This window comes from Podarcis pityusensis (genome assembly GCF_964106645.2).
Source record: "Podarcis pityusensis genome assembly, chromosome: 9".
Lineage (NCBI taxonomy): Eukaryota > Metazoa > Chordata > Lepidosauria > Squamata > Lacertidae > Podarcis > Podarcis pityusensis.
The window spans coordinates 20,907,381-20,929,119 of NC_138034.1; the positions used below are offsets into that span (position 1 = coordinate 20,907,381).

Here is a 21,739-nt window from a genome sequence, read left to right on the forward strand (position 1 = left end):
TTCGAAAGTCTTTTGTTTCATCTGTTTGATCTTCCATTCTATCTCCTGATTCATCAATTTCATGTATTGTACTTGATATAGCTTTATCTCTTTTAAAATCTCCTGTGAGTTCGGTTTCGCTCTCAGTCTTTTTTCTCCATCTTTAATTTTTTCCAAGATTTTTTCTCTCTTCTCATTTTGATATCTTTTCCTAATTGCATTTTGTTGTATCAAAAATCCTCTCATCACCGCTTTACTGGCATCCCAAATCACTCTTTTTTCTGTCATAGTATTCAAATTTATTTCAAAATAGTCTCTCAAATTCTTCTGAGCCTTTTTAATAATTTCCTCATTCCTAAATAAGGAGTCATTCATCCTCCATCTAAAGGCCCCAATTGGCGTTGATATCATTTCAATCTTTACTGGATTGTGGTCAGAGCAGATTTTCGGGCAAATCACCGCTTTTTTAATCTTAGGGGCCAGTCCTCTAGTTGTCCAGATTTGGTCTATTCTTGTCCATGTCATATTTGCTTCAGAGAAGAAGGTTCCTTCTCTTTCCAAGGGGTTCATGGCTGAGTGGCGTTCCTAATCTTCCTGGTCACAGTCCAACATACCGACCACTAGTCCAACACACTAATCTCTATAGCACAATAAGATGTCATCATGAGCTCAGTCGTCTTCTTTTTTACCCAGCCAACTTAAATACCAAATGGGAGCATCAAAAATGTTTTCAGTAAACCTGATTCCCACCCCCACCAGTGTATCTAAGTGAGCAACCGTTGCACTCTGTTATATCACACTCTTTAAGATTGATGAAATTGCCCTCTGAACAAGTCACATAGAGCACACAGGACAATGCTTTCCTGGGAGGGAGTTTTCTCACTCATCAAATTTTAGTTGTTTTAATTAGATTTTACCTTTTAGTTTTCTATTTAATGTTAACCATCCATGGCCCTTGGATGAAATTATGTATCTCTATGTGTTTTGGCAAAAGGATAAAAAAATCTGACTAGCCTAAAATGAGAGATGCTTGATGTGTCATAAGAAATTATAGAAATACCAGGTGTGAAAAATCTGTCCCCACTCCTGCTGCTATTTCCACCTTTCAACACTGGCATTGCTTCATCAGGACACTTATCTACAAAGCATATACACATTTGTTCCACTGGGGCTCCAAATCACTCTTGAACATACCTTGCGTATTATTAATTAACTGCACATCAGGTTCTATATTCAGAAGCAGAAAGAGCAGTTATGTAATGCAGACCTGAATCATTGTTTGTGCATTACACACAAAATTAATTTTGTTATGCCACAGTGAGCTCATCCTACGCACCACTATTTTTATAGATCAGATGATGGTATCCACAAGCCTGTGGTCAGTTTGGGATGCTAAAGGCCAAAGTACACATGACGCCACAGTGTGGCATCAGCAATAGCAAATATGGGTTTGTTTTTTTGAAAAGGTAAGTAGCAGGTGCATGGGGCCCAATCCAGACTGGGATCCTGATGTATATGCGTGTGTAATTAGCTCCTTGTGGACAGACACCTTTCCCTTTGGATTACCAAAATGTGTTAAATTGTTCATACCCACATTGCAGTGGGGCAGAGTGCTGTCGTTCATTTGGCTTCCCAACACTCAGGTCGCTACTGGTAACCAAGATGGGGAAGGAGCAAGATGGCAGAGAGGTTGTTGAGGTGCAGGTGCAGAATTAGGCGTGTCAGATTGGCTCTGCCACTGTGTCCACACCATGTGAACCTCCTTGCTTCTCCTCCTCTCTCTCTTGGTTACTTGCAGCCACCTCCATGTTGGGAAGCCAGTTGAGCAACACAACCTTGCTGTCCCCCACTGGCCATTACTGCCATTTTGAGTCACCCCTGATATTATCTTAAGCCTTATTTTTGGCCAGTTCTTCTTCTTACATTCCCAAGCTATTAGAACACCAAAATATGTTCTCCACGTTGCAACTGTTAACAGTCTCAAGGAAGTCATGCAACAAAAAATTACATTGCGTAAGTCATGATCCACAGCAGTTTCTTTAATAAAACTACCGCAGCAGGTATAAATCAATGTCCAACTTCCCTTACATTTTGTGATCACTTCTTCTTACAACAGGGGAATGTGGCATCTAGATTTCATTAACGCCATCTCTCTTTCCTTCCATAAACAATGAGGCTCCTTTAAAAGCTTTTCAGGGTTCCTTGATGAGGAAACCAGCAATGGTAGACAAACATCCCATAAAATCAGCTTACCCTGTGAGATGGCCAGTCAGTCTATCCCAGCAACGAAAAGGAAGGGTGCTGACTCAAGAAAATGCGAACAATTGTGTGTGGGGGAACAGAAACACTCATAGAGAATAGTTGATAGGTGCTCAGGAGGAATGGTGAGGAGCTACAGCTACTACCCCAACTGCTACATTAGGGGGGCACTTCTCTCAACCCAGTGGTTGACCTGCCCATCTAGTGGGTGAGTAGGTAGCACACCTCTCATTTGAGTTATATGAAGATATGCATGCAAGTATGTTGTCAATGAGTGTGTGTTGTGTATACATTGTGAAGGTCTGTGCTTTTTATGATCTGTGTCTGAATACTACCCACTCTCCATGTTTTTCACTAGCCAGAGATGCAATAAAACACTCTTATTGTGACTTGGAAACTAATTTGGGGCATTGTCAAGCACTTGTCAGGAGATAATATTTGGTTGGTGGGATGACCATTGGACCATGAGTTGTGCAGGTCTGGTATAGTTAAGGATGGCCACAGGATTTCCTGGATCTGGTACCCTGTATGTGGACTGCCCCATTTATCCTCCCTCCCAAAGCAATCTACTGGCAAGAACTGCTGCTTATGTGCATATATTAGCTTAGCTGAGCCTATCTTACAAGGCTGTTGCAAGACTGAAAACAGGGAGAGGAGGATAATGTACCCACCTTTCAGCTTCTGCAGGGAAAAGCAAGATCAAATATGGGTTGGCGCTTCTGGGTTGGCGCCTCTGGCAATGGCGGATTTCCTCCGATCGGGAGGAATCCGCTCCGTGGAAAAAAGGGTCTGAACCGCCACGGCGAGGCGGAGACCCACCAAAAACCACAAGTGGGAGAAGCCTGTGGACGTGGGATTCGGCTGGCACCTTTGCGCCCCCCCACTCGCGGGGAACCCCGGTTTCGGGGATCCGGAGCGACGTGGGGTGAGTGGCGCGGTGCCTTGAATCGACTGCTTCTTTCACGGAGTGAAGCCGCATTGCTGTTGCCGGAGAGCGCTGACTTTTTCCTGTGGACAATTGGATCTTAAATAACTGTCCGTGAGTAGAACGGAAAATTGGATTAAGAAATTTCTTTTAATTTGACACTGAAGCGGGAAGGTCTAAACAGGAAGTCCGCCTTCCGCTTTTTGTAGATAGATTAAAGCAAAGACACGGCAAGCTAGAGTTTAGAAAGTCGTCCATAAAGGATTAATTTTCATCATCTAAAATTACTGAACCCCCCTTGGAAGCAGGAGAAGAGGGGGGAACTTTTTCTGGACTGTTTAAACCTGCAGAGGAGAGTGTAAAGAAAAGCAATTTTCCACCGTCTTGAACCTGGGAGTGGGGTGTCAGGACAGACGTCTTTGGGAAGTTCATTGACTATAGACAAACGTTTTTGACAGATAGTTAAAAGAAGAGAAACATAGTGATTCCATTGTCCCCCTTCGCATCTAAAAGGAACAAAATATTGACAAAATATCTGAAAAAGGAAACTTTGTTGTTAGATCTGCTTTTTTTAAAAAAAATATGGATACAAATAGAAGCTTTCTCCCCTAGAGGGAGCTTGCGAAACTGTTATTAAATCTGAACTGGGGAGCTTTGCAGCTGCAATAGATTAAGATCGTGGGATCAGACTCTGACCTTGCACAAGAATGTACTCGGAGGCTCTGGTGCTTGCCTTCTGCAAGACAAGTGCTTTATTGGAACAGTTACATGAGAAGACGGATTTGATGACTGTTGCGATTGGAAATTTTGGACAGGCAGTGGGTATCTATATAGAACCCACTCAGGAATTAATCCAGGAGTGTGCTCTGACAGATCAGATGAGGGAGGAGGTTGTTGCTGGACCTCGGGAGGCAGAGATGGAGGGAACTGTGGCCCAGCAGGAACATGAGTTGTCGGATCTGACAAATGAACCTGGAAAAAGCCAGATTTGGAGAGATAGAGTCTTGTTTGGCTTGGAGATGGGGGGCTGGATAGACCCCCCCTATGCAGGGATGTTTTGACGTTCCAAGTCTGGCTTTGGGCCGGGAGGAGTTCGGAGTTGTGGGGGCCCTTAACTTTGGAGGGCCCTTGAAACATGCATTTAAATACCACATGGAGTTCAGTGTTGATTATGGAAAAGGGGCTGATCTGTCGAGAAGGGACAAAAATATCGTCAAGCTGGAGTCTCCACGAATGAAAGGAGCAGAAGACAAAGTAAAGTACAGGTATAAACATGAAGAAGACCTGCGGAAGGGACATGGAAGAGATTTAAGGGCCTCGGACATAAGGTTACCGGGTTGATGAACTAGATGGATGGGATAGAAAGGACTGACAAAATCCGAAACCAGGAGGAAGAGACGTTGGATGAAGATTGGAAGAAAGTTTTAAAAAATTTATTTAGGAAAGTTTTGCAAAATTAATGAGTATTAGAAAAATGTTGGAACGAAATTATTTGTCTTTAGCAGAAATGTTAAAAAGAATTATGTAAGAATATGGTATGGTTATGAGAAATTGGTATAAATAAGATTTAAGTTTTAAGTTTTAGGGTTTTTTATGGTAAGATAAGGTTAAAATAGATTAAGGTAATTTAATGACAGAATATTATGAAAGATGGAAAGGATTTGCTGAGATAATTAACAACGAGAATACAAAAAAGGGAGGTGTGAGGAGGTCGATGAAATAAGGTAATGACAGTTAAGGATTTGAGAATACTGGATCTGCTTTTAAATTTTTTTGTTTATTTCTGTTTTTTGATTTTGATGTATTATGTGTTTTGTTTTTGCTTTTTGCTTTTGATTTTTATCGATTTATATTGTTTAATTGTTATCTGTTTTTTCCTTCTTCTTTTTTTTGTAATCTTAAAATTCTCAATAAATATCATTTAAAGAAACAACAACAAATATGTGGTGTCATCCACAGATGAAAAATAGACATGTGCAAAGCCAGAAAAAACAAATCCCTGCCCTGGCTTGATAGTCCTGATATTTACAGCAAAACACCCACACCAGCCCTGATAAATAACAAGCAAAACATACTCTTCATTGTGCACAGTTTCACAACTTTAGTGTCCAAAGTTAGTATGACTTTAGGGTCACCAACAACACATGTCACCTTTTTCAGGTTCATCAGCTGTTCTTGATACACAAAGGATAAACGATGAGGATAAAATTAGAGTCATCAAGTGGGAAATGAATTAGGAACACTTTGTGATTGATGGGTAGCCTGACTTGTTTTGCTTACATTTTTCTTCCTAACATTCCTGCATGAGAGTCCATACCCTCCTGTAAGAGATTGCACTCCTGCATAAAAAAACAGTACAAGAAGAAAAGCCCCTAGGGCAATCTGACAGAGGCTGTTAACTTGGGAAAAAGCAAAGCTGTCCTCCCTGCTTCTCATTTTGTTTCAGCCCATGTCACTTTATCTGTTCCTACCGTTATCTAGGCTTTTTAATGCAATTGCTTTCCTATCTTGTTGAATTATGAAAATTCACTTACCAGCAGGATCTCATATTGGAGCCTTTTATCAAAGTTGTATTAGCCACGTTTAATGTATTGACATCAGATTACAACAGAGTAAATTATTTGTTGATTAAAGACTAACAATGAGACACCTCCAGAATGATAAAACATTTCGGCGTCTTTGATCAAAGAACTGTCCCGGTTTTGGATGCAGAGATCTTGAAGTGTTTTTGTGTGTGACAATGGCATATACAAGGAGTGCTCCTGCCACTGCTGTGAAAAGTTTTTGGGAGGGGGCGAGAGGCAGCCTTAAGATGTATGGAATTCCTCAGAGAAACGTCCACTTATCAAAATTCACTCTTCTCAGAATTTCTCGTATGTTCCTCCCAAAGCTTTCAACTCACCTTGAAATGTTGCTTCAGGCAAAATTTGGCTGTACATCTTCCTCTTGGTATGGCAAATATTGAACTCCATGGGGAGACTTTCTTTACCAGCTCCAGGCTCCCAGTTGGACACGCAATGCTGACATGAAATAAGAGATAGCAAGAAAAGGACAACAATTGCAGATTGGTCTATTGGAAAAAGAAAAATCCAAAACCAGCTGTAACATAATACTTTTATTAGGGCCAAATTTAAAAAATAAAATAAATGAATGGATCACAAAGCCATGAGCTGGTTCATCTCTTGCTTGTGGGCATCCCATAGGCATTGGTTTGGCTATTGTGAGAACATGTTCCTGGACTAGAGAGTCCTTTGGTCTGATCTACAGCAGGGCTCTTCTTGTGTTCATTTTCAAATTCACCAACTTTCCTTAAGACTGGAGGTTAAGATCTCAGGTTCCATCAAAGCCTATGGAGGCAAAGAAGCAGTAGGTACCCAGCTGTTGAAAATATAAAAGCCAGAAGTGTTTCAGATCTGTAGATCTCCTTTTCTATATTACAGGTAGGGATGGATGTGCGGAATCTTCCTGAGAAATGGTACCAATATAACCAAAATTCTTTCCCGCCTCCTCATAGGCCAGAAACTCTGCAGCTGCTACCAAAATCTGGCCACTGTAGGAAGCACCTCATGGATGGGGTAAGAGCAAAGTATTTTAGGGGGCCAAGAGAATACTCAAATTAATGCATTGTATAACTCCTCTAAAATGAATTGTGCAAACTGGCCAAAGATATCATTTTCTTATTCAAGTTGTTTCTGGTTACCTTCAGTGTGGCTGTCTTGTTGCTTGATGCCTGATTCTACCTTGTGCTTATTTTTGGATCTGTACAAGGTACGGTGTAACCTGCTTCTCAGTCTTGGTCTTACAAACACCACCTAAACTAGGCCAACCCTAAACATTGCTTAATCTAGGCATTAGTAGCCAATATGGCATGCTTCAGGTGTTGTTGAACTACAACACCCATAATCTAGGGAAGCTCTGCAGGTATAAATCGATGGCCAGTGCCTCCTCGCGTCCCAGCTGCAGTTTCCAGACCAACATCAAGGACAGCCCCAAGTAGAATGCATCCAACCTCGAGGTTACTAATGCATGAGCTGCAGTGGCCATAGTATCTATCTCTGTCCAGGAATAGCTGCAGCCAAGGCACCAGCAAAAGATGGTAAAAGCCACTCCTAGTCACTGCTGGCCCCTGTGCTTCCAGTGATACAGGTGAAGCCAGAAGTATCACCAAGTTGTGTACCTGCTCCTTTGGGAGGCATGCAATCCCATCCAGATCAGGCATATTGCTCATTTCCTGGACCTTAGAACCACATCCCCACAGGGCTTCTGTCTTCTCAAGGTTCAGCTTCAGTTTATTAGCCCTTTAGTTTATTAGCTCAGGCAGTCATTCTAAAGATGCACAAGCACACAGAAGATATAACAGCATATCGGTGGCACAACACTCCAGTTCCCCTAAAAACCAATCCCAGTAGCTTCATATAATAGAAACAGACAACCTAATAATAATAGAAATCTATGGGAGCAATAGCAATAGAACAAAGCCAGGTAATATACTTTTACGTTTTTAAAAACCCAAAGGCTGTGACCAGTGATGCTGGCTAATTCACAAGTGGATTGGGACTACATTGGTGGGTGTTTGTTTCGTTAATTGTTTCATCGTGAAAGTTAATGGAAGATGATTGCATTTCTAGATTTTATCAAGGTTTCCTACCTTGACAAGCAGGGAAAGATGCACGCAGCACTGAATAACAATTAGCTTTGTATTTAAACTCTGTGCTGTGGCTCTGCTAGTTTTAGGATTTCCATGACAGCTGCGAAACATAAAAATGCAGCTGCACAAAGTGAAGAATTAGCCAAATCTATATGGACGAATATGTTTAATACAAGGACTTGTAGAAAGGGTGCTTAGTTTAGTTTTACTGGAAAGTGTTTCAGTGCATGTTCGCAGGCTTTAATAGCAGGGGTGTTTTGACACACAGGCACACACCCTCTCTCCACTTGTGCAGCGATAGCAGGTTCTATGTTTCAAAAATAGGATAAGAACTAATGATTTGTTGCACATATTTGTAAGTGGCAATAAATGTACAAAATTATATGAATTATTATACTTGGAAATTGATTCCACTCTCCACTCTTTATTACTTTCCTATTTTTACATACCAAAGATGAATGGAAAGGGTGCATTTTCATCTGAAAAGCAAGAATGAACAAGAAATTGGGTGGAAAAAAGAATTTGAGTTAAATATTCAGGCTGCATATACACTAACCCAGGGGTCAGCAAACTATTTCAGCAGGGGGCTGGTCCACTGTCCCTCAGGCCTTGTGAGGGGCTGGACTATTTTTTTTTGGGGGGGGGAATGAATTCCTATGCCCCACAAATAACCCAGAGGTGCATTTTAAATAAAAGGACACATTCTACTCATGTAAAAACACACTGATTCCCAGGCTGTCCTGGGGCCAGATTTAGAAGGCGATTGGGCCAGATCCGGCCCCAGATTAATGCCCTATTAATTGTTGGACACACTGTTGGGATACTGAAATCTGCCAGATTTGTGGCATATCTGTGCACTTTTACTCTTTATCACAAACGTTCAGTTATATTTATTTATTTATTTTTGCTATTGCTGCATTGTTGTGGAGTTATTTAAACTTACATTATGCCAATATTTTGTGATAAACAATTTCCTGTTAAACTCGATCTCACAACAAGGTATGTATGCCTAAAAACAGCGCTAGCACTAGCTGAAAGCTATACCTGCAAGTTCCAGTGCACCGCTACCTAGAGTAAAATATAGATGTGCAAGATAAATTCTGATTCATTCATAGTTACCCAAGCAATTTGAGAGCCACTTCCTCATAGTGAATCCTACACCACTTCAACAATGGATGCAAATCGGAACCATTTGGGTTCCTTCCTTTGGTAAAGTTCTGCGCACCAAGGAGGCATGACACAAGTGTTTCACAAAACCATAAGCCCTGTGGTATCTCTTCACAGATACTTATCAGTAGTAGGGGACGATCAAGTGGTGCTCACCTGACCTCCCAGCAGTTCAGTTGCTCCTGCTTCCTGAGAAGGAAAGGAGGCAGAGCAAAGTGATGGGGAGGTCAGCGCGATGCAAATGCACCAGTGGAGCCAGTCCGAGGTTGCTGCTGGTCATAGCTGTCAACTTACAGATTTGAAAATAAGGGACCAGCAGCCTCAAAAATAAGGGATCAGCAGCCAAAATAAGGGATTTTGCTTAGCTTATACATAAATCCGGCACTGATGGAGTCATGCTGCTTTTGCTGCGACTGACTGTGTTTTGCAGGGGGTTGGACTAGATGATCCTAAGGGTCTACAACTCCGACCAAAGAAGAGTGGCAGACAAAACTGATGAACGATGTCGAGATGGCAAAGCTTACGGGCAGAATTAGAAACCAGGAAGAGGACCTCTTTAATAAAGAATAGGGAAAGTTTATAATTTATTTGAAAAGCTATTGTAAAGAGTTACATACATTGGTAGGGTTGACAGAAAACTTGTAGTAAAAATTTGAACTATGGATGGACAAATGATTTATAAAAATAGAGTTATGAAAGGGATGCAGAGGGGGAAATCACTACATTAAGATGCTGCACTGGTTGGAGGGTATGCTAAGCAGCACGTCGGGGCTGCCGTCGTCCTGGCACGAGGAGTTCCATCGGCCCTTCCCCGCTCGAGAGAGAGGGAGGGAGAGAGACTCTCACCCACACCGCCTGCGAGCCCGGCATGAGGCGGTTGTGGCGCCGAGGCGGCCGCTGAAGCGCCACCCTTCTGCGTCCCTCCCCATCCCCTCCTCTTGCTCCTCCCTCAGGCGACCTCCTCAGCCGCCGCCACCGCCTCCGGCTTCCTCTGCAGTGCAGTGGAAGTCTCGCAAGAGAGGGGCTGCCTGCCTGCCCACCGCCACCGGTCTCCTCACTACACACCCCTGAGGGGGGAAAGGGAGAGACAGAGATGCAGCCGCTTGTGTGCGCGCTCTCTCTCGCTCTCTCGGGGCGGAGGACCCCGAGCCGCTGCTTCCCTCCCAAGCCGGGCGAGCATGAAACCCGGGAAATTTAAGGGACATCATCAATAAGGGACAGCAGCGGGACACAGCACTGGGATATGGGAGTTTCCTGCCAAATAAGGGACAGTTGACAACTATGCTGCTGGTACATTTGCACTGCACTGATCTTCCACTGCCTCACTTTCTCCTTCCTGGTAAGCATCACTGACTCAGCCATTGAGAGGTCAGGCAATTCCCACTGTTGCACACCATGACATCCACTACAGAGTAGCGAGGGATCAGATGTCAGGAAAGCAGTTGCCATGTGATTCTGGTGCTGTAGCCATCAGGGCTGTGTTCCTGCCGCCAAAGACTACAAACCCCATGATGCGCTGTATCCACAAATAAACACACATGTACTTAAGTGTCAAGATTCTACTTTTTTCTTACTAAGCAGTGCATTGGGGCAATGTCAGGGCAAACAGACTGAGCTGAATTTCAAATAAACACTGAGATTTTCTGTAGCAATCTACTACTTGGGGCTCAAAAGATATAGATGGAAATTGAATTCCACCTGTTGGTTTTGCACATCTGAAACACAGGTGCAGAATGAGAAGCCACGTTCATGAATGTAACTTTCACACCACTGCAAGAAGTAGGTAATGATGGTTGCATTTTTAAATTTCAATTTAAGATCATTTGCATGCTGCTTAATTGTAAAAACCTCTAAGTGGTTGTATAAAATATACATTTTATAGAACATTATTTCCTTTCAATTGACCTCATATAATGCAAAATGTTTTCTTCTTTGAATACAAGCTTTTTCTATCATGATTTTCCAGATTTCTAACATTGATTTCAACTATCTTATGTGCCAAAACATGTGATACTTCCTATATAGATTACATTCAGATAATTTAATTAAATCCAGTACCACACATCTCTTTCCATTACACAAACAGAAGAAATATCATTTTTTGAAAAAACAAAACAAAAGCAAAAGCAAGTAATATAAAGAGGCAAACTCCTGTGTTTTTCTTTTATTACTGGAAGTAATACTACAATATAAGGCATGGGCTACATGTCAAGGCTGGCTCGATGTTGTGAAGCAACATATTTATTTTCTAATGCTTATGTTTCTCATTAAAAAGACTGATGTACCAAAATTGAGACCCTGAAGCACACTGTCATTTGTATAAACCTGAAATGCAATTACACAAAATAATCCCTTCCCCCCAAACCCCCATTTTCTTTGGATAAGTCTAAGAAGAAAGCATTAACAGGAAAATCAATCATAAAGAAAATTAGCAATAAGAAATGTTAAAATAGACTTTTCCAGTGTTCTTCCAAAGAAGAGGGAGAGCAATTTCAATAAGCACCAGGGAGAGTAATACCTATTCACTGCAAATGACCACCTTGGTTCAAAGATACAAATCCAAGAGATTTTAGAAGACAAACCAAGAAGATAGATGCAGTGAAGGAAACATGTGAAAGTTAGGAGGAAAGCATGTTTGAACACCTCTTGGTGTGTGTACGGTACATTTCAAGCGCCCAGTGCTTTATGTACATTACAGAACTGATGCTGTGATGCTTGTGTTATCAGTCCCTGTATGCAGTGTAATCAGGATAACTCAGCTGGTAGAGGATGGGTTGTGGGTTTGAGCCCCATGTTGGGTGAAAGATTCCTGCATTGAGGACCAAGACTTGATAGCCCCTGTGGTCACTTCCAGCCCTAAGTTCTAGGATTCTTTGATTCTACGTTCTAAGTGAATTGCCAGACTATACTTGCACATTCCATTAACATTAAATGCCATCCTTTCCACTTTTCCTCTTATATCTTTGTGTGTGTGTGCTCACACACGTGTGTTTATGGCACAACTGACAACTGACCTTGTGCTATAATAACATGTGCTGGTCTTTAAGATTCCAGAGGACTCTTTTATTAAATAACAGATTATATTATACAACTTATAATATATAACATAAGCAAAATTTAAGGGGGCACCTTATTGCGCCTGCATTGCAGTAAGTAAATATTCAGGTAAGGTTGACATTTTCCAGGAATAGTCTCCCTGCCTTGTGGTAGCCTCTATTGCAGGGGTATGGAATTTGTGGCCCATCATCTCTGACCGGTGACCATTCTGGCTGGAGCTCATGTAATTCAAGAACTTCTGAATGCTCTCCTACATGGGGTGAAGGGGCTGTCCAGCTAGATCCTTTCATTACTGTGGAAAGATACAGAATACAGATACAAAAGTACAGAATACTTTTGAATTTTCTCCATCTAATCAAAGCACCATTAAAAAAACAAAACAAAACAAAACAAAACAAAACAAAACAAAACAAAACAAACCCCCACATAGTAACAGATTCAAGGGCACATTCTGGCAATGTTTTTCACTAGAAAAGGCTTTATGTTTCTCCGTAACGCACAATGGCTTTAATTTACTTTGAGCACATTGTATGCAGCGTTAAAATCTTAATTCGTTTTCCAAGTAAATGAAGTTGAAAATGCAGGTGTACAATCCTGTTCAGTTTAATTAATTGTTATCCTAAACCAAGGCAAATTGAGGTCAGAGGAAATCTTTCTGGTCGTATCTGTACAAACCCAGTTAAAAGTTTCTTCTGGAAAATAGGTTTTCTGAGACGCACGAGGAATAGAAAATGTGTGTGTGTTTGGATTGGGTTAGGTTGGGGGGGAAAAATCAAGGCAACATGTATCCCAAGTTGGTCATCTTAATTCTTTTATCTGCTCTGTCCTTGCTTGCACCCACACACAGGCCGTGTTCCGACGATGCACTGAGCCAAGTCATATGAATTAGCAATATGAATTAGTAAAGTGATATTTCTGCAAGGGAGTCTGAAAAACTCTAGAAAAGGGAGGCATTTGTTATTTGTGAATTTTTTTTTAGTAAAAATGTAATTGTTTTGCACCTCTGTTTATAATATCATGAGAGAAAATAAGTTCACATGATACACATAGATGAATACAGGTCCTTGTATGTGTGTGTTTATGTGAAAATGAGAGTGGGCTGCTGGCATGGTACCTAACATAAGTGAATTTCATCCATTTTTATCATGTTGAAACCAGTGGAACGAAAATGTCCAACATCTCAGCAATAATTCATCCTGGTTCAGCTGTGGATTGGAGCCCAATCCTACAGCAGAGTTGCTATTAGGCTGCTTGGATGGATAGCGTATGGTTCATCTAAGGACCCCAAGCCTCCTTTGAACTGGCCATTGATCATACCCTTCTTCTCAACCTTGATGAGAACCAAGAGCTTGTGTGGACAATCCATTAGCTACAGGGATCTCTATTTAAGATCAGAGCATCCCATGATAAATGGGCTCTCCCAAAGAAAAATGACCTGTCGCCAGTGGTCTGCATATCAGATGTTCTCTTTATAAGGAGAAACAACAAAAGAAATAAATAGCAAAGGGTGCAGACTTTTTCTGTGGGAAAATGTTGCCTTGTGCAATAAAACCCGAAAACATTTCCATCAAAAGGTTTCATTTATATATATATATATATATAAAGTTTCCTTCGGAAATTTATAGTACTTCAAAACAGCACAGCCGACTGCAGGAAAATGCATGTTTATTTCCCAGAGGCTGCATTTAGCCCCTCAATTCCAACTAAAGAGAAATTTGAATGGAATTTGGAAATCCTCCTCAGGGGGAATGTCTAAGAAATCTTGAGGAAGCCAACAGTTTGCTAATGGTATTGAAAACGCATGTGTTTGTGTGTACCACACATTCCTAGGTCACCCTTGGACTTTGCCTAAAGCTGAATTCAAAGCAAATGTTGATATGCCTTCTCAAGCAAAACATTCAAAGAACATCATGGGGGAGTTAAAGAGTTTTGATACGACAACCAAGATTTCTCTAGGCTCATTTATACTCTGCAACATAGAGCCAAAATCTAGATATAGTGCTGGATAGGCAACGTTTGGGCTGCTGGTTCAACATTCATGGTAATCATATGTGCAAGAGTTTCAAAGGCATTGAAATATGAAAACACACTAAACTTACCAGGATCTGTGGGCTATTTCAAGTTGGAAGATATCATGGTCTCTCTGTTTCTCTAGTAATGTTTAAGCACTTTTACTTGCTCCATGACATCATCACACAATGTCATTGATTACCACATTCAATGCCATCTTTCCATTTTATCCCCCCACCATTTATATCCCACTTTTTTTTCAGTCATGGGAACCTACATGGCATAGATGTGGTTCCCATATGGTCGCCAACCAGTCACTTGGCTTCAGCAACATGGTGACCTCATGTGCCTTTAGACCTTATTCTGGGGCCTCTTTCTTTCCTGATCTCTATAACTGTTGAATCACCAAGATATGTGGTAATGGCAATGGTAATTTTTGGTGGTGTGTAAGTCATAATGTGTATAAAGCATTACTCAAATAAAACGTAATATGTACTTCTGCCTTCAGGGTCAAATTTAGCATTCTAATGAATGATTAAGACTGCTGCAGGCACTTTTGGGCTATGTTTATACAAGCCTCAGGCTTCTTCACTCCCCGCTTCCTTCTCCTATTCCAGCACAGCCACCAGGAGAAGATGAGAAGCTCAAACCCATATTGTAGTTACTGTTAACTTCAAACCACAGTTAACCATTGTGGCTGGTTTCATCAACCGTAGTTAGCACTAACCACAGTTCCCACTTTGGACATAAGGAGAAACCATGATTAATTGAAAATGAAAGTGAAAGCTCTCAATTCCCCCCTCACAGTCACACTGATGAAGAAGGGAGGGAAAGGGGAATACAGTCGTACCTTGGTTTTCAAACAGCTTAGTTCTTGAACGTTTTGGCTCCTGAATGCCGCAAACCTGGAAGTGACTGTTTAAGGTTTGCAAACTATTTTTGGAAGCCAAATGTCCAACACGGCTTCTGCAGCCTTTGATTGGCTTCAGGAGCTTCCTTCAGCCAATCAGAAGCCGCATTTCGGTTTCCAAATGTTTTGGAAGTCAAATGGACTTCCGGAACAGATTCCATTCGACTTCCAAGGTACGACTGTATATGATTTCAAAGCTTATGAATGCCATGCTCTATCATAATTTAGCATAACATTTAATACAACCTTGTATTTAAATCCCGATAGATTCAGTAATTATTTACATTTTCTTGGTGAACTACAAAACTCATTAGGAAGGTGTCAAATATTTTTCATCCGTTGCTGGGCTGGATTCTCCTACACAGGATCTTGATATTGCTTTCCGATTAATAATTATTGTTTCACAGTTCATGGTGTTGATAATTTCAATATAAATAATGTAATTGCATTTCTGTTCCTAGACAGGTGTAATTAACGGCCTCTGTATGCTGCCTCCATACTTCTGGTGATTTAGGATGTTTGTACAGTCATGCTACAACATGGAAAGGGTGGGGAGGAGTAAGGGACTAGCCATCTGTCATTTAATTTATTTCTCACCATTATGCATATGATGTGAGCATTGATTTTGCATTAATGTTACCCAGATAAAATATTTCTTTGCATAATTTGTCTTTTCTCTCCTGGTTTCTTACTTCTCATCATTTTTACAGCCTTATGTTTAGAAGATAAAACGAATGCCTTCTGTGGCGTAATATTCAGACATGAAGGCTGGTTCTGTGGAATGATTTGAAACAAGCTAATGTAGCAACCATTCAGTGTTGCCCCCTGAAGATAAAGAGAGACCTGTTTATTCTGAAATGCAACAAAAAAAGTCGAGATTTACCTGCCTTGGATCAGTAATGCCATATGTGATGATGTCCATAAAATGCTATCTGGGTCCTTAAGTGCTCTTGGAAGACTACATCATTATACTGTTACCATATGCTTATGAAGACTTACAGGCAGGTAGATGAAAGCTGGTTGGAGGAGGGAAGTGACCAATGATGGGTGAGTTTTTGGCTCCCTAAAAGAGGCAGCAGCAAGACTATTCTTGAAGAAATGTACTCTAGACCTTGAAGACTTAATAATTTTAAACTGGTAGCAAATGTCCCCTTCCTTGGCAAGGTTCTCAAGTGGTTGGTTTCTGATCAAATCCACACATGGGTGAAACATTTTCTGGAATAATTTCCATCAGGTTTCAGCCCTGGCTTTGGCACAGAAATTGTCTTGGTCACCCTATATGATGACCTGGGTCCGGGAAAGGATGGGGGGAGTGTAACCTTGCTGATTCTCCTTGAACTCTTAGCAGTCCCCCCCCCCCCTTGGCAGATGTTGATGCATCAGCCATGATATGTTTCTTATACGACCATCTGAGCTGCAGGTGGAGGAAATCACTTTGCAGTGGTTTTCACTCCTTGTTGGAAGGCTGGATCCATAAGGTGGTGCTTGGGGGATACTTTTCACACCATTTAATTCTCCATTGTGGAGTTTTACAGGGGTCAGTCTTGCCCCCCATACTATTCAATACCTACATGAAACCACTGAGTTTTGGGGTGCTTTGTCATCAGTCTACTGATAAAACCCAACTCTATTTCCATCTTCTGCAGATAAGGCAGTGGATGGGCTGAACGAATGCCTGGTCACAGTATGGGATGAAGGCCAATAAACTGGCTGAGGACCAATAAACTGAAGCTCAATTCAAACAAAGCTGAGCTGTTGCTTGTTGGTAATCCCTCTGACCAAAGGAATTATCGTCAGCCTGATCTAGATCAGGCCATACTCCCCTCTGAAGGAACAGGTCTGAAGCTTGGGTCTTCTCCTGGATCAATTACTGTCACTTGAGGCACAGATGGCTTCTGTGGTATGCAGTGTCTTCTACCAGCTTTGACTGGTGCCCAAGTGATGCCCCTGTATAGGCAGGGATAATTTGTCTTCAGTGATTTATTCTCAGTAGTGCTGCCTTTGAAGATGATTCAAAAACTTCAGATGGTCCACTGCGTGATCCACTGGCCAGACAACTGATGGGATTTGGCAGTTTGATTGCAGAGCACCAGTCCTGGTACCAGCTGCCTATATGCTTCTGAGCCCAATTCAAAGTGCTGGTTTTAACCTATAAATCCTTATACAGTATGGTCAAGACCCGAATACCTGACGTGAACTTACAAAAACCTTAAGGTCCTTATTTGAGACTCTTCTTCAGGTGCCTCCTCCTCGTGACCTTCTTCCTTTTCCTCAAGGCATTTGATGGACTAAGGTGAGCAGGGCGTTACATGCTTGGATGTTTTACTATAACTTAGCATTATAAGAATTTTGATAAATAAATTCACATGCTGTTGATGGTTTCAAGCTGCTGGTGATGCTTTTGAGATATGTTTTGAAAATTGTGCTTTTTATGTTATGATTGAAATACTGATGGTCGCTATGCTGCTGCCATTATTATTATTATTATTATTATTATTATTATTATTAAATGTAAGTTGAGCTGCTCCTTAAGGACAATCTTATGTACTTCTGCACTTCCAGCACTGCAGAATTTCCTCATTACATGTTGTATGGTTTTAGTTTGCATTATACTAAGCACTTTTGCTTTTATCTGCAGTTCTTTCTGCCCTATTTCTGATGCATCTCCTTGTTCCCTAAGTTCTGCCAGATGGGAAGGGAATCTCATTTTGCATTTAACAATAATTCAGTCATAGGATACGTGCATTTGCATGCAAAAAATCCCAACTGATTACAGTGTAAACTGCCTTAGACTGAGTCAAACCATTGGTCCATCTAGCTTGGGCTGCTGTTCTACAATATCACCTATTGTGCAAAAGAAAAGAAAAAGTGCTGGCAGGCAGCAGCAGCAGCAGCAGCTGTGTCTCCTGAGTCCATCTTTCTCTGTTACCAGGATTCAGTGGCTGAATGTGCTTTCCAGTGATAGCATACCCTCCAACATTTTCCGATGAAAATAGGGACGTCCCATTCCATAATGATATTACTATTTATTGACGCGCAGCATAAATTAATAATGCAGAGTTTTTAATTGAATAAAAGCTTTACTGAATTAAAATAAACGTCTTCATGAAGAACATGGTTCCAAACAGTTTGACTGAGATTACATACTGACTCTGCTCACAGGTGAGGCAGACAGACTCTGACTGAAAACTTACAGAGAGCACAGAGAGAAACTGGCTGCTAAGTCACATGGCAGAGTGACTCAACAGTTAGCAGTTAGGCCTGAATAACTTTAGTAGGCCCAAATGATTGTGCAGTCCCAGCACTTCCCAGCCTGCTTTGCTGCTTCTGCTCTCATGTGTCTTTGTCACATGACATTTATACCCCACAACTAGGTTGCCCCAGCCACTCTGGACAGCTTCCAACATATATAATAACATAATTAAACATAAAAAACTTCACTATACAGGATTGCTTTCAGATGGCTTGGGGGTTGGATAACTCCATACGCTCCAACATTTCTCCAATGAAAATAGGGACATTCTAAGGAAAAGAGGGAAATTATGGGATCAAATCAGGAACCAGGATGGCTTCTCAAAATCAGGGACGTCCCTGGAAAATAGGAAAACCTGGAGGGTCTGTGATAAGCTGCAGGTAGAGAAGTCAGAGAATTCAGATGAAAACAGAAATGGGAAAGGAAATTGCTAATCTTTGCTTTTTGTCCTATGTCCAGAATGGAAATCAGTCCAGGAAATATGACTGGCATTTTCTGTAGTTGCTTTCAGTCTGCAGACAACACACAACTGATTGTTCCTATTCTCCCCATTTACCCTGTGTTCCCTTTGCACTGAAATGAACAAGGTGGAATAACTTAATGATGACATAATTAATACTTAATTTACATAATTAAGTGCATTACGTAATTTCACCACAGCCGACAGTGAGATGAATGCTGCAAATTTCGGTGGAAGGTGAACTGCAGTGGAAGGGAAAGAGTGTTGCATGGGACAAAACCAGGGCAGAATGGAAAGTGATGCTGTCATAATACTTCCCAGGAAACGTATACAACTGATTTTTCATCTACCACTCTGAAAACATGCCCGGTCTTTCCAAACAAACAAAACGAGGCAACTTTATTTTCACAACTGGTTAATAAATTACATTCACTTTGTTATCCATTTTGTTAATTATGCATGTTAATTATACTGCTGCTTCAGGATATGCATGACTGTAGCATTTCAGTGCTTCAAAACCTTTATGCACTGGGAAAAATTATGGAAAGTTGATTTAAAATTCACCGCATGTACAACTTTGAAAGAGAATTATATGAAAATGATGTACCGATGGTATTTAACTCCTGTCAAACTGGCAAAAATGTATAGAACAGGTACTAATAAGTGCTGGAAGTGTAACGAGAAAGAAGGTACGTTTTACCACATGTGGTGGAATTGTAAAGTAATTAAAAGTTATTGGGAAATAATATATAATGAACTGATGAAGATGTTTAAAATAACCTTTGTTAAAAAACCAGAAGCTTTTCTGTTGGGTATAATAGGACAGGAACTACCAAGAGAGCGGAAGAATGTTTATGTATGTTACAAAGGCGGCTCGGATTCTACTAACCCAAAAATGGAAGGACGACAAGATACCAATGAAAGAAGAATGGCCTCAAGCTTATGGAATATGTAGACATGGCGAAACTGACGGAAAGAATCAGAGACAATGATAATGAAGAATTTAAAAAAGACTGGGAACCTTTTATGTTGTATTTACAGAAATACTGTAAATATATGGACTCATAAGCAGGGTTTGATTAAACACTTACAAGTAAGAAAATAAGATCAAAGGTTAAGTAAGGACAACATGGAATGAAATGGACTGTAAGATGTAATCATGAAGGAAAATTTGGTATAAAACTGATAAGAAAATAAGAGTATTAAGGTGTAAGATTATAAAATTAAGATAATAATTAAGCAGAAGTAGTAAATGTTTAAAGAACCAGAAGGGGAAGTTGAGGGAAGTCACAGGGAGGGTTTCTTTTTCTTTTTCTTTTATATGACAAATGTTATATTGTGTTGTTTGATTGAATATAAAAGTGTAAAAATCCAATAAAATCTTTTTTTAAAACAACAACAACAAACCTTTATGCACTTATCTGGCAAACCAACCGTATGTTCCATGTTGTGCTGTGATAATGTTGTCCTTTTTAAAATAAAATGAAATGAAAAGAAGCTATAGGGTGTTGCTCAGCCCTAGATCACCAAATTTCAGTGCAGCTCAGGTAAATAAGTTTGCCCTTGGCTTCTCCTTAAAGCAAAGGCAATCCACTGAAGTACCTTGTTTTTATTCCTTGCACCTTCCAAAATGTCTCTTCTCAGTCGCTCTCAAAGAAGATAAGCTGCAAGCTGCAAGATACGATGGAGGCGCTGAGCGCATTGGCTCCCAGCCTTGGTTTCTTTTATCTAGCCACGTTTCTTATGAAGATGCGGTTTGTATCATAGCTAAGGCTAAATGCCCCAGCGTGCTAGGAACTGAGAGGGAGATGGAAACACACAAGAGAGCCATGTGTGGTTAACATTACAATGGGAGCAGAGATGAGGGAGAATAACAAGCTCTGGAATCTAAAGTGGTTAAGGAGCAGCTGTTTAGAACAGAGGCAGGAAGTCATTTTTGGTCCATCTTCCAGGGTCTGTGTGCCAGGAGTGGGTGGGACTAGGTGCGAAAGTCAGCTTTGTGTGGTAGGTTACGTTCTCTAACCCTGCAAAAGTCAGAGGTTTTTATATACCCACACCACACATCTCTCCACCCTCTCTTCAGGCAAGCGCCAGGCATGATCATAGTTCCAGGACACATGCTAGCCAGGCAAAGGCCCTCAAGACTAGTAATATATAATAACAGTGAACTCGGGGTGAGTGGCAATAGTATAGAACCCAAAATGGGGCTACAGGAAGCAAGAAAGAGCTATGTATAAACAGGGGAACTAGTAGGTTTTAGAAGCCATTTACATCTTTGAATAAAACATCTTTAGTTCCTGTAACACAGTTTTGATTTTTTTAAAAACACACACAAACGAAACAGGGGGAAAATAAACCCTTGCAGTTCAGGATTAAAAATAGGGTTAGATGGAACAGCACATTGCAATTTTTCTATTTTTAACAGAGCTGCTTCAACCACTATGTTTTCTTTCAAGGACTATTTAACGCTGCACTTCTCAAATAAATGAGCTACTGGAAGAATGATCCACCCACTCTTTAGAAAATATATGTTTCTTTATAGATACTCAACTGCAGTTCATTATAATGGTGGCCCGCCAGTGAGCGGCAAAGGAAGCACTGATTTTTTTCCTGGCAACACTCGTTTTGCATTTCCCCAGAAAGGAACTCAGAGAAGAGTTTTCTGGGGAAAACAAAATGGCAGCCGCTCTGATTCTCTTCCTTCTAAAATAATTCCATCCCCTAAAAAAACACCCCAAAATGGCAGTAGCACCATCTGTCTCCTGACCTCTAGTTGGTTGTGTTGCTGTAGCTTACTGAGAAAGAGAGAGGAAGAGGCGTGATTGTGGTGAGGGCAGAGTGGTGTAGATGCGCTGGTAGAGTCAAGTCAGCATGCTTGCCAACATGTTTGCATTACACTGACCTCTTTGTCTCCTTGCCCCCTTCTGCATTCTCATAAGCAGCAGTGCTGTGAGTGGCTGGATGTCCAGTGAGTAGTGGTGCCCCACCACATTAATAATAATAATAATAATAATAATAATAATAATAATAATAATAATTTTATTATTTATACCCCACCCATCTGGCTAGGT

At 40.9% G+C, this 21,739-nt stretch overlaps 2 long non-coding RNA genes across 2 annotated transcripts in view; both read left to right on the forward strand.

The window, feature by feature from the left end:
- The window catches only part of LOC308484953, a 256,925-nt gene extending 248,673 nt beyond the window's left edge, over positions 1-8,252 (forward strand). Inside the window, exon 8 of the long non-coding RNA XR_013990212.1 lies at positions 6,678-8,252. This is a non-coding gene — a long non-coding RNA (uncharacterized lncRNA). The remainder of the gene's footprint in view (positions 1-6,677) is intronic.
- An 8,904-nt stretch (positions 8,253-17,156) lies between these two features.
- On the forward strand, positions 17,157-20,054 carry LOC308485941. Its single transcript, XR_013990880.1, has 2 exons — positions 17,157-17,248; positions 19,490-20,054. It is a non-coding gene; the product is annotated as an uncharacterized lncRNA (long non-coding RNA).
- Positions 20,055-21,739: the final 1,685 nt, after the last annotated feature.